Source organism: Puma concolor, chromosome D1 (genome assembly GCF_028749965.1).
Source record: "Puma concolor isolate L17-30 chromosome D1, mPumCon1.1.hap2, whole genome shotgun sequence".
In the NCBI taxonomy this organism is placed as follows: Eukaryota; Metazoa; Chordata; class Mammalia; order Carnivora; family Felidae; genus Puma; species Puma concolor.
The window spans coordinates 112,738,139-112,752,688 of record NC_141676.1 but is presented as its reverse complement, the minus strand read 5'-3'; the positions used below and the strand labels follow the sequence as shown (position 1 = coordinate 112,752,688).

Here is a 14,550-nt window from a genome sequence, read left to right as displayed (position 1 = left end):
CAAAATGCTGACAAAAGAAACCAAAGAGGCCTAAATAAATTGACAGATTGTACCATGTTCATAAACTGGAAAAATCAACATAGTAAATATGTCAATTCTCCCTATACTGATGTGCAGAGTTAACACAATTCCTATCAAAATCTCAGTAAGATCTTTTTGTAGACATGGATTATTCTAAAACTTCTATGGAGAGACAAGGAAATTAAAACGGCTAACACAGTTTTGAAAAACAACAGTAATGTTGGAAGAGTCAGTCTACCTGATTTCAATACTTATTATATAGCTTCATTAATCAAACTGTGATATTGGAGAAAGACTGACACACAGATCAGTGGAACAGAATATATAATTAAAAAATAGCCCCATTCAAGTAAAATCAACCAATTTATGACACAGCTCAAAAGCAATTCAATAGTGTAAAGATAATCTCTTAACAAATAGTGTTGAAGCAAATGAATATTCACAGGCAAAAAAGTGAACCTTGATCTAAATATCACATTTAATACAAAAATTAACTCAAAATGGATCATAGGCTTAAGTGTGAAATGTAAAAACTAAAACTTTTAGAATATAGGAGAAAATCTTCGTGGCAAAGGGTTAGTCAATGAGTTTTAGATCTATGACATTAAAAGCACACTTCATAAAACAGAGAAAAATGTTACTTGAATGTTATCAAAACTGAGTATGTTTCATATCCTCTGTGAAAGATCCTGTTAAGAGGATGAAAAGACCATCTACAGCCTGGGAGAAAATAGTTGCAAATGAAATTTGATAAAAGATTGATATCTATTAATATAAAGAATTCTCAAAACCCATCAGTAAAAAAACAAACAATTCAATTAAAAAGGGGGCAAAGATAGGAAGAGGTATTTTACCAAAGAAAATCAAGAGATGAACACATGAAGATATGTTTAATATCATTAATCATGGAAATACAAAATTAAGACCACAATGAAATATCACCCCCATCCATTAGAATGGCTAATAAAAGGGGCGCCTGGGTGGCGCAGTCGGTTAAGCGTCCGACTTCAGCCAGGTCACGATCTCGCGGTCCGTGAGTTCGAGCCCCGCGTCGGGCTCTGGGCTGATGGCTCAGAGCCTGGAGCCTGTTTCCGATTCTGTGTCTCCCTCTCTCTCTGCCCCTCCCCCGTTCATGCTCTGTCTCTCTCTGTCCTAAAAAAAATAAATAAAAACGTTGAAGAAAAAAAAAAAATTTAAAAAAAGAATGGCTAATAAAAAAATATTGGTAACATCAGATGATTGAGAGGGCACCGAAATACCATATCATTCACATGTTGATAATGGAAATTATTTGGCTGTTTCTTAAGCTAACCACAAGATCGTGACCCCATCTGACCAGGGAACTCAGTGTGTAGTTGTGCCTGATTCAAGACCCCGACAACCAGTCCTGCTGGCCTCGGAGCCTGTCCTGCCACCCTGCCTGGCAGAACAGCTAAATCTTAGTCCTGCTCACTGCTGAGTGCAGCCCCCAGCCCAGCTTCACCGAGAAACCTGAGCAGAGCATCTGAGAAACTGAACAGCTCAGCAGCACTTGAGAGCAGCACCTAGCAACATCTCTGCCGGTCTGCAGAGCCCAGCTGGTGAACCCGTCTGGCCAGAGAGCTCAACGTGTTTTGTCCGATTGAAGTCCCTGACTACCAAGCCTAACTGGCTGTGAAGGCTGTTAACGTGGCCCAAATGTGAAGCCCTGCCTTGCACTGAATACAGTTTCCAGCCCTGCCCAACAAGCAAGCCTCACCAGAGCACCTGGGAAGTTGTATAGCCCAACCTGTAGCCAAGCTTACAGCAGCAGGTGAGCAGAGAGCCAAGCCAGCAGCTCTTTCCACCTTCACAGCAAAGCTGGTAGTAGTGTCTGAGCAAGGAGTTTGGTGAACAGCTCTCTGCTGGATTCAGGCCCCTGGCCATCAAGCTAAAGGGCTGTGGAGCCTGTTGTACAACTCCACTCAGGCAAGGAAGCACCTTTGCAGCCCTGCCTAACTGTTGAGTGTAGCACCCAGTCGGCCTGAGTAGGAAGTTTAACCAGAGAATCCATGCAGCCACAGAGCCCATCCCAGAGCTGGGCATGGGCAGGAAACCAACAGTTTCCAGCCATCGGCACCAAGTCTGACCTCAGGGCTCAGGCAGCCTCCTTGCCCAAATAGAAAGCCCTGATAGCAAGCCCCACTTGACCATGGATGCTGCCAGCTGACCAGTCCAGAACCGAGGTGAACTGACTGGTGAAAGACTGTCTTTGGAGAAGACCTGTAAAATGTGGAAGAGGAGACTGCTTACTCAAATGTATAGATCCCAACACAAAGAATCAAGGATTATGAAGAATCAGGTAAACAATGACATCACTACATGAAAGTAATAAAGCCCCAATAACCGACCCTAAGGAAATGGGAGCTCTATAAACTGCAAAGAATTCAGAATATTCCTCTTAAAGAAGTTAAGTGGACTACAAGAAAACACAAATAACTAAATAATATTAGGGAAATGCATGAATAAAATGAGACGTTCAACAAAGAGACGAATGAAGGAAGGAAGGGAGGAAGGAAGGGAGGAAAAGAAAGAAAGGAATGAGGGGAGGAAGGAAAAAAAGGAAGGAAGGGACGGAAGGGGAGTGAGAGGGAGAGAGGGAAGGAGAAAGAGAGAGAGAGAGAGAGAAATTCTAAAGCTGAAGAATTCAGTGACTGACATGAAGAATTCAATGGAGCGCTTCAACAGCAGACTCCATCAAGTAAAAGAATCAGTGAACTATAAAGTAGGGCATTTGAAATTATCCAGTCAGAATAGCAAAAAGAAGAAAGAATTAAATAGAGTAAAGAAAGCCTGTGGGCCTCAGTGGACACCACTAAAAGAACAATATATGCATTATAAGAATCCCAGGAGAAGAGAATGAAAAAAGGACAGAAATATTTTTAAAACCATAATGGCTGAAAACTTCCCAAACATGAGGAAGGATATCATGAGGAAGGATATCATGAGGAATGGATATCAGAGTAATGATGCCCAAAGGACCCAAACAGGTTGAACCCCTAAACAGCTACACAGGGAGACATAATTGTCAAAAGTCAAAGACAAAGAATTTTGAAAGCAGCAAGAGTGACATATCACGTACAAGGGACCTCCTCCCCTCCCATAAGACTATGCACAGATTTCTCAGAAACTTTTCAGCCAGGAGAGAATGGGGTGATATATTCAAAATATTGAAGGAGAAACAAAAACTGTCAGCTGACCATAGTATAGCTGGTGAAGCAGTCTTCCAGAAATGAATGAGACGTAAAGAATTTCTCAAACTAAAGGAAGTTCATCATCAATATACCTGACTTATAAGAAATACTAAAGGTAGTTCTTTTTTTTTAATGTTTATTTATGTTTGAGAGAGAGAGAGACAGAGCATGAGTAGGGGAAGCATAGAGAGAGGGAGAAGACTCCGAAGCAGGCTCCAGGCTCCGAGCTGTCAACATAGAGTGCAACGCGGGGCTCGAACCCACGAACCATGAGATCATGACCTGAACTGAAGCTGGATGCTCAACTGATTGAGCCACCCACGTGCCAAATAAAATGATGCTAATTAACATCATAAAAACATATGAATATGTAGAAAACTAATCTTAATTATTTCAATTCATTTACAACTCTAAATTAAAAAGTTAAAAAATAAACATTAAAAGTAATCATAACTACAAAAATTTGTTACTGGATACACAACATAAAATATAAGTAAACTATGAGGTGCCTGGCTGGCTCAGTCAATGGCGCATGTGACACTTGATCTCAGGGTTGTGAGTTTGAGCCCCACATTGGATGTAGAGATTACTTAAAAATAAAAAATTTTAATACATACATACATGTATATATGCATATTTATATGTGTAAACTGAAACATTAACAATCTAAACTGTGAGGGGAGAAATAAAAATTTAAAGTTTATGTCAGTAAAACTGTTATCAACTTAAAACAGAACATCATAAATATCTTTTATATAAGCCTCATGGTAACCAAAAAGGAAAACCCTGTAGTAGTCACAAAAAGACTATGATTAAAGAGTGACAAAATATTGCTCTAACAGTCATCAAACCACAAAGAAGCAACAAAGCATCTAGGAAACAGAACATGGTTAAACAAAATGGCAATAATAAGTCTTTACCTATTAATAATTAAACATAAATGGATCAAATTCTCCAATCAAAAGACAGGATGGCTGAATGGATAAAAATATAAGATCCAATGATGTGCTGCCTACAAGAGACTCACTGCTGCTTTAAAGACACATGTAGACTGAAAGTGAAGGAATGGGAAAAGATATTTCACACAAATGGTAACCAAAAGAAAGCAGGGATGTTATATCAGAAGAGACTTTAAGCTAAAAAGTAGTCAAGAGATAAAGGAAGTCATTATATAATGATAATGGAGTCAATCCATTAAGAATGTGTAATTGTAAATATTTATGCACCCAATATCAGAGCACCTAAGTGTATGAAGCAAATACTAACAGAATGGACAGAAATAAACAGTATTAAAATAATAATTGGTGACTTTAACATTCCACTGAATAATGGATATATCATCCGAACAGAGAATCAGTAGATTTAAACAACACTATAGACCAAAAGGACCTAAATGACAGATACACAGAGTATTTTCTAGGATAGGGCAAATGTTAGGCCATAATACAAATCTTAGCAAATTTAAGAAGACAGAAATTACACTATGTTTTCCAGCAATGATCATATGAAAGCAGGTATCAGTAATGGGGAAAAAAAGGAAAATTAGCAAATAAATGAAAATTAAACACAGTTCTGAACAATCAAGGCATGAGAGAAGAAATTAAAAGGAAAATAAAAGAATATCATGAAACAAATGAAAATACAGCATACTAAAACTGATGGGATGTAGCAAAAGCAGTTCTGAGAGCATAATTTATAGCAATAAATACAATACCATGAAAAAGACCCCAAATAAACAGCCTAATTTTACATCCCAAAGAATGAGGAATAACAAAATAAGTCCAAAATTAACAGAACTAAGGACATAATAAAAATTAGAGCAGAAAGAAATGAAATAGAAATCAGGAAAAGAACAGAAAAACTAACAAAAATAAGAGTTGGTTCTATGAAAATATGAACAAAATTGATAAACCTTTACCTAACTAAAGAGAGGTTGAGCACCCAAATAAATAAAATTATAAATGAAGGAGGAGATATTATAAGTGATACAACAGAAATGCAAAGTATCGTAAGAAACTACTATGTACTATTATACACAAATTAAAATCTCAAAAGAAATAGATAAATTCATAGAAATATACAACCTACCAAGTCTGAATCATGAATGGAAAATCTGAACAAACTAATTACTGTAAGATGAATCAGTAATCAAAAACCTCCCAACAAAGGAAAGTCCAGGACCAAATGGATTCATGGGTGAATTTTACCAAACATTTAAAAAGGAATCAATACCAATCCTTTTAGTATCCAAAATGCTAAAGAGTGGGGAATACTTCTAAACACATTTTATAAGGCCACTATAAAAACAAGGCAAACAAACCAAAAAACAAAACCCTACAGGCTAACATCTCTGATGACTACAGATGCAAAAAGTCTCAACAAAATAACTAGCAAACTGAATCCAACAGCACATTAAAAGGATAATAGACTACGATCAATCAGGATTCATCTCTACGATGCAAGGATGGTTTAACATATGCAAATCAATAAATGTAATAATTTACCACATTAATGGAAAGATAAAAATCATATGATCAGCCTAACAGATGCAGGAAAAAAAAACATTACAAAATTCAACATCCATTCATGATAAAAATTTTCAACTAACTGGGGACAGAAGGAAAGTGAGCATAGAATTCTCAATATACTAAAGGCCATATATGAGAAGTGCAGAGCTAACATCAAAGTCAATGGTGAGTCCTCTAATATCAGGACCAAGAGAAGGTTGTTCACTGTCACCACTATTCAACAGAGTACTAGAAGTTCTAGCTAGAGCAATCAGGCAAGAAAAACAAATAAATGGAATCAGAATTGGAAAGGAAAAAAAAAAGTGTCTTTGTTTGCAGATGGCATTTTATATATAGAAAATCTTCAAGACTACACCAAAAAAACATATATATCTATAGCAACTAATAAATGAATTGAGTAAAGTTGTAGGATACAAAATCAACATACAAAAATCAGTAGCATTTCTATACACTAACAAGTTAAAATTTAAAGAAAACGGGCGCCTGGGTCACTCAGCTGGTGAAGTGTCCGACTTCGGCTCAGGTCATGAACTCACGGTTTGTGAGTTCGAGCCCCATGTGGGGCTCTGTGCTGACAGCTCAGAGCCTGGAGCCTCCTTCAGATTCTGTGTCTCCCTTTCTCTCTACCCCTCCCCCACTCATGGTCTGTCTCTCTCTGTCTCAGAAATAAATAAACATTAAAAAAAATTAAAAAACAAAAAAACAAAACAAAAAAAACTCCTGAAAGAAAACTAGGGAAAAAGCTCCTTGACATTGGTAATAGCAGTGATTGTTTGGATAGGACATGTAAGGCACAAGCAACAACAACAAAAAATAAACAAGTGAAACCACACCAAACTGCAAAACTTCTGCACAGTAAAAGAAGTGATCAACCAAATGAAAAGGCAACCTACAGACTGGGAGAACATATTCTCAGCCTGCACATCTGACAGTGTTAATATCCAAAAAATATAAGGAACTTATAGAATTCAATAGCACAAAAACCTCCAAATAATCCAATTAAAAATGGGCAAGGAATGTGAACAGACCTTTTTCCAAAGACACTCAAATGGCTAACAGATACATGAAGTGGTGTTCAATGTCACTAATCATCAGGAAGGTGCTAATCAAAATCCCGAGATATAAACTCACACTTGTCAGTATGGCCTTTGTCAAAAAGATAAGAAATAACAAGTGCTATTGAGGATATGGAGAAAAGGGAATCTTGTATACTTGTGGTGGGAATGTGAATTGGTGCAACCAATATAGTAGAAAACAGGAGATTCCTCACAATTTTAGAATAGAACTACTATATGATCTAATTCAACTTCTAGGTATATATCGAAAGGAAACTAAATTGCTCTCCTGAAGAGGTATCTGCACCCCACTGCAGCATTATTCACAGTAACCAAGACAAGGAAACAAATGTCTGTGGATTGATGAGTGGATAAATAAAACGTGAGGTACACACACACACACACACACACACACACACACACACATTAGCCCTAAAAAAGAAGGAATTCTGCCATTTGTGACAGCACAAATGGACCTTGAGGGCATTATGCTAAGTGAAATAATAAAGACAAATACTGTATAATGTCACTTGTATGTGGAATGTTGAAAAAAAAAAAAAAACTCATGGAAACTGAGAACACGTTGTTTGCCAGAGGGGGTGGGGAATGGGGGAACTGAGTGAAGGAGGTGAAACTATACAAATTTCCAGCTATAAAAGAAAGAAGTTTTGGAGATCTAATGTACAGCATTTTGACTACAGGTAACAACGCCGTATTCTGTATCTGAAAGTTGTTATGAAAGTAAATCTTAAAAGCTTCAGAAGAAGGAAATTCTAATTATGTGAGGTGATGGATGTTAACTGAACTTATTGTGGTATTCATTTCATAATATATACAAATATCAAACTATCATGTTGTACACCTAAAACTAGTACAATGTTATGTATCAATTATATCTCAATAAAAGTGGGGGGAGGAACTAAACATACACTATATTATCCATAGATCTGGGCATTTATCCTAGAGAAATACAAATCTGCATATGGCTTTTCATAGCAGCTTTACATGTATGGTCAAAAACTATAAATATCCAAAGTGTTGCCCAGGATATGCCTGAGTATATAAACTGTGGTACATCCATCTCATGGAATGTATTAAAAAGAAACAAACGACTGACATACATTAACAACTTAGATGGACTGCAAGAGCATTATGAGTGTACAAAGGCACTCTCACAAGGTCACATACTGTATGATTCTATTTCTGTAATATTCTTGAAATGAAAAATTGTATAGAAAACAGATTAGTGGTTTCCAGGGACTGAGGACTCTGGTGTGGGTGGGAGGGTGGGTTAACACAACGGAGAGTTTTATCGTGATTTGTAATAATCTGTAACTTGATTAGTTACAGGAATGTACCCATGTGAAAAAAATGACATCAAACTGCACACAAACTGTGGCCCAATGTCAAATTCCTGATTTTGATATTGGACAATAATTATGTAAGACGTAGCCATGGGGAAAACTGGGTGAAGGGTACATGAGATTGCTTTATACTATTTTTAAAACTTTATGTATATGTGATTATTTCAAAACAAAATTTAAAAGACAAACAAAAATTCAATTTAGAAACCATTTTGATATCCCAGTTTTCTTCTTGTTCAAAACACTTAAAAAATGCCAAGGAAAAATCATTTTATTTTTTGGTATAAGTAGTTACTTAGTTTTTTAAAAGAAATTGAATGTAAAACAAAAAAGCTAAAAGGTACCCAAACTTAAGACTTTCAAAATGATAAAAAATGTATTTCTGCATAATGACATGTCTTGAGAAAATAAATTTAAGAAACCCCAACCACAAACATTAACTTTATTATCATTAAAAACATGTATTTAATTTGGCTCTTGTGTTGGATTAAGTCACTTATTGAGGTTTATTGTTCATAAATAAGAATTGAACCCAATGATGGAAGTATAAAGTAATGATTATTTCTGCACATGGTAACAAAAAAGCAAACTTTAACAGAAATTTTCAAGTATTCCCCAATACACATTCTTAAATATATTAGAGTCATATACAGGTATCCACTTTCATGAAGCTGTTAAAAGATAAACCCTGCCATTAAATTCAATCCAGAATGAAAAAATCCAAGAAGCTGAAATCTTCATGTCTTAAATTTGGTTGGAGTAAATCTGTACTTGCATTCCTACTGTGTTTTCAAACAACAAAGAGCCGCAGGATTTAGAGCTGCAAGAACAGGGTCCTAAATGGCCCATCACTATTCTAGTAACCTCTATTGAGGCTCTCTGAGGCATTAGCTTCCTCATGTGCAAAGTGGACACCCCAATTACATTGTATTGTAAATTATATCATGAAAATTAATATTGTCATGGGGTATATCAACATTAATGGTTAAACTCAGTAATAACATGTACTTAGTAACATTATTAATTGTAAAACAATTCTTGGTAAAAGATCTGTAAGGCAACTTTTTTCTTCAAATATTCTGCAAATTCAGTGTATGACATTTCACTAATTTTAAGACACATATTTTTTCACACTCAACATATCTGAAAATGACAGGTATCTTATAATTGCTTTGGGTCAGGTAGCAGTCATGACACCTGTCATTACATATGTATGTGCATCAAAATGTGCAAAATGGGTATTGGTGATTTAAAAGAAAACTCTGGAGATAACAATGGATACTCATTTAGGAAATGATGCATCGGGGGGTTCAGTCGTGACTTCAGCTCAGGTCATGATCTGACGGTTCGTGGGTTCAAGCCCAGCATTGGACTCTGTGCTGACAGCTCAGAGCCTGTACGGAGCCTGCTTCAGATTCTGTATCTCCCTCTCTCTCTGTTCCTCCCCTGCTCACACTGTGTCTCTCTCTCTCTGTCTCAAAAATAAACATTAAATTTTTTTTTTGTTATTAAAAAAATGAAATGATGTGTCACTAATGCTCTCGGATTACAGAGACTGACCTTATATAGAAAAACATGGACATTGAGATTCTGAGTTGAAAGTGAATTATAAGCACTGTACTCTGAATATGACAAAGTTTTACAAGCATCTCAGCTAATTTTGCTTTTTATGTGTGTAAGAGGGTGATACGTGATTTTTTAAAAGGGCTTTCCGTAAGTATGAAAAGTTCGACACGATAAAGAGTTGTGTCGGACTTAAAAATGGCACTGTTTTCTTTCTCAGTGGCACGTAAAACAATGGTGTATTTTATAAGACTGCATCTCAACTTCAACAAACTACTCTGTGCTCAAAACATTGAGTCAATTTTTAAAACTACTCTCGTTATTTCCTTTAATGTCTTCCACTAAAGTTTGATTTAAATAGTTAAATTAGTAAAAGTACAAGAATCAAGTGTGATAAGACCTTGATAGAAAGTAGTGACAAGAATAGCACGTGCCATTTGATGGGAGCGCAGTATGAAAAGAAAGCTGTGCTGTTGTGCTGTGACTGACCTGGGTGGGCCCTTTCTGTTTGGCCTTCCGGTGATCGAATTTGGTCACCGGAGTTTCAAAACAGAACGTGATTGGTGGCATCTTCTCATAAGCACTTACGACAGAGTGCTAACTGTATGCCAGGTACAGAGGTAGACACTAAAGAAAGCATGGAGAACAGAGGCAGTCGTGACCCTGGCTTTCCCCGGTGGTCACTATGTAATGAGAAAGACTGACAAATTATCCATCGTTATCCATACTGTGAAGAAAGAGCTGGGAAATGGGAATAAAAACGAACAATGGGGAATGTTCAACTTCAGATAGTAATGGTGGCGACACTTCCATAGTGCTTCCTCTGTGTGTTCTGTCCTACATGCTTCAGAGCCTCTTTAATCTTCAGAAGAACGGTGTAACATAGATTCTGCTATTGTCCCCACTTTACAGGGAGGGGGAGAGGAGGCTTTGAGACCTTAATTTGCTCAAGGTCATACAGCAAGTAAGTGTGGACCTGGACCCAGATGGTCTGGCTCCAGAGCTTTTGCTCCTGTCCGCTACCGTGTCAGGGCGTGCCTTTCTGAGAAGGTGTCACTGAAGGTAAGGGGTTGGTGGGAGAAATCATGTAGAAAGGCCTAAAGTGGGAAGGGGTCCTTCAGTTTTAGGAAACGAAAGGAGGCCAGCATCACTGGAACCGTTTGACAAGAGCAAGAATGTCGCGGAGGCCAGTGCCACCTCACGCAGGTCCTATGGTCCAGAAGGAGCAGGGATTTCACCCTGAGTGCTGTTGGAACAAAGGGAGACTTTGCGCTGGACAGTGACATGATTTGATTTACTTTTCAAAGTATCTTCCTGGTTGCTGTAAGAAGAATTAAGAGAAAAAGGGCAATAGAATTCACGTCATTCACTTATTCAAATATTAGAAAGTTTACAGAGTAGCTACTATCTTGGCAAGCACTATTCTAGAAACTGGGCACACAGCCAGAAACAACGGACACCGGGTCCTCCGCTCTGCGGTACACTTTAGGGTGGTGAGCATGCGCGCGCACACAACCTACCCCCTCTGCTGCGTCAACACTTTCTCCAGTTCTGTTGGACAGATTCCATCAGTGGACACATTTTAGTATCTCCCACTTTACACATCAAACAAACAAAAATCTGTCCTTTGAACCTGTATTACCCTCCAGTTACCATCCCATGTTTCTACTCCGCCACCCAGAAACAGTCCGCAGTAGCTTTGCCTCCACTTGCTGTGTGAGCCCACTACCGTCCCTTCCTCTTTCACCCCGGCACCTGACTGAGGCAGTATCACCACGCTGCCGCCAGCAATGCTAAATTCTCTCTCCCCGTTTTAGAGAACTTCTCAGGGGTATTCGCGTGGCTAACTAGTCTCCCTTCTGGAAACACGCATCTCTAGTGTCTGTGGCACATCACTCTTCAGGTTTTCTATCTTGCTGGTCTCCTTCCTTCCCTGTCTAGTCAGGGGCGCGGACAGCACAGTGATTAGCTCGGAGCCGAGGAGTGCTTATGACAGGGAGGACACAGGAAACAACGTTCCCTTCTCCTGCAGGCTCCAAAACTAGTCGGTACCGCAGGTGAGACATGATGGCAGGCTAGACCACAATGTTAACAATGGAGAGAGAAAAAAACGCATTTTAGCTCTATTTTAGAAGTAGAATCAGTAGAACATAGAATCGATTGGACATGAAAATTGAGGGAAAAGAAAAATCAAGGTTTCTTTCTTGAGTAACTGGTAGAATCATGGAGTTATTTGCTAAAGTTTTGAAAAGTTAAGTTTTACAATGGAATAAAGTTTAAGTGGTGACTCAGTAAAAAGCTAAATGCACATTATTCACTCAAAATCACTGAACCTAAGAGATGATTTCATTTGATACCTTTCCACTGAAATTGATCCTTGGAAGAGGTTATGTTATTTACCCAAAGTCACACGGAGAACTGGTGACAGAAGTGGGAAAAGAACACAGTTTTCTTAGGATCCCAATAAGAAGGCACAGATCAAGATCTGGCAAGATGACTATTACTCACAAATTTGCTGAACCTCTAATATTTTAGTCTTCTTTCCCCCCTGACCAATGCAATAAAGATATTGTAACAAAATGTTTGGGTTTACTGAATATAGTTAGGCACATTCATATTTCCTTAAGATAAAAATGAGGGAAATAAAGGTAGACCGAATATAAATGCCAGTGTTAGGTTATAAACGGAGTAAACTCTATTGTAAAGGTTGATCAAAACATTTACTTGTGTATACCATTTGTAGGAGGCAAGGTATGCATTAAATTCCCTCTCAAGTAGCTTACATCCCAATTTGTAAGATAACACACATACATAATTCAGGATAATAGATATTATAAGGTAGTGCTAGAAGAGTTGCCAAATTAATTAGTTAAAAGCAAACAAACAAAAACATACTCTGGGGTAGTCCTTAAGAAAAGGCAAGGTTTGCCCTCAGCCTTGAATAAGTAATAATTTACAAAGTACACAGGGAAGGGGATTCCATTAAAGAAACCTATAAAGAGTGCCCAGGATAGGACCAGGCTTGGGAATGAGGCAGGGGGTGGGGAGAGTGAGCTGTTGAGATCTGGTGTACAGAGAGATTCTCGGAGGACATCTGAGCCAAGACCTGAATGATACAGGGGAATGAATGTGATGACGGGAGGAGAGAATATTCTAGGCAGAGAGAGCAAGTATGAATAAGCACATGATCTGTCTGTATATTAGGCTCTATGCATGAATATACAGAGCTTAGTTCCGTGGTAAAAGAATCAACTATGCATTCCTTAACCTGAATTTACCTAATTCCACAGATCCGCTTTCTGATCTCAGATTCTCCATCGTAACAATAATCACTACTGCACAGAACATGTGACCATGTACCTAGAAGTGTTTTAGAAACAGAAAATAGGGTGAAATTTTGTAAAAATCAGTTGAAAAAGACAAGAACGGAGAAGGTATCATAGGATGCTTAGATACATAAAGTTAAAAGCGGAGAAAGGAGTAATGATCATTGGTGATAGCTCTATTAGCAGACACCTTATGCTTTGCACACCTTTACGTGTCACTTACTGCGGATTTTTTGTACACGCTTTACGTGCCTTGCCAGACTGTAAGCTCTCTGCAGGTAGTAAACGGATCTCAAACACGGCACCTGACACAGGCTTTTGGTCAGTACTACCCAAGCTGATATATCAAGCCAGTAATTTATTTTACATCCCTTTGAGGATGTGTGTGTTGTGTGTTCAAAATCCCACCTACTTGCAAAGGGCTGGAAAGGGCTCACGGTATCAGGAAAAGTTAACGGAAACAAGTATAGAAAACAACAGAATAGAAGCCACCTAGAAGAGGATGGAAAGAACCTTAGGTAACTGCGAATTACGACTGCTGGCCCTCCATCAGCCGACAAAAGAAGGAGGGACCCGGCCAAATCTCGGAGGACAGCATTCAGTGTACCGCAAAGTTGGGCTCTGACATTCATCCGCAGAGGCCAACTTTCCGCTGGGCCAATACCCGCAAGGGGCTCTGGTCACGAGGACTCTTGCAGAAGCGTCACCTAGAGTCTCCCCGGGGCAGGTGCGGGCGCAGAGGCATCGATCTGACCCTCGGCCGCCCTGGAAGGAAGGCTGCTGGGGCTCTAACTCGGTGCCGACGCTCCTAGAGAGCAGGGCGGCCGGCGCCGCGATACCGCAGGTGCCCTGTCCCCAGGGCTCTGGGCCAGGCCCGGCCGTCCCCGCCCGGCTGCACTCAGGGGTCGGAGGGACCGATCGGCCGGCGCGGGACACAGTGAGGGTCGGCTGGGCCGCCTGGCGCGGGGCACAGGGCCGCAACCCCCCTCCCGCCGCGGGGCCCGGGGCGGCGAGCAAGGCAGCCCGGGGGCACCGTGCGGCGCCCTCTCCGCCGCGGAAAGCCCGGCCGCCCGCCCGGCCGCGCACACGGAGGGTTGACAGGGGCGGCTGGAGCCCCGGGGATCCCCTCCTTCGCGGGGCCCCCAGAACGAGGCGCTGCCATCCCACTCCTCCCTCAGACCCCAGAGCTCACCCACCTGCAACTGCAGTCTCCGAAGTCTCCACCCTAGTCTCGCTGCCGCCACAGGCCTCACTGCGATTGGCCTGAACCGTTGTCCTGTTAGCGCTTCTCCGAGTGTGAGTGGCGCAACCAGGGGCTCTCGGCCTTGGTCCCTCCCTACGCTCCCTGAGGCCCCGCCCCGCGTGACGTCACGCGCTGCCGCAGAGCGCAGAGGCGGGCCTGCGTCTCCGCCCCTAGCCGTTCTCTCCAGGAGACAGCGGCGCGGCCGGGGAAAAGCGAAAGCCCCCTGGTGGGCGGGGCT

General features: G+C 40.2%; 1 protein-coding gene across 2 annotated transcripts in view; it reads right to left on the bottom strand.

Annotated features, from left to right (window-relative positions):
- The window catches only part of KBTBD3 (kelch repeat and BTB domain containing 3), a 38,803-nt gene extending 24,315 nt beyond the window's left edge, over positions 1-14,488 (bottom strand). The window contains exon 1 of one of the 2 annotated variants that reach the window (XM_086679244.1): positions 14,266-14,488. The gene's annotated coding sequence lies outside the window, so the exon portion shown is untranslated. The remainder of the gene's footprint in view (positions 1-14,265) is intronic. The other variant, XM_086679243.1, reaches the window with a different exon arrangement.
- Between the last annotated feature and the right edge of the window lie 62 nt (positions 14,489-14,550).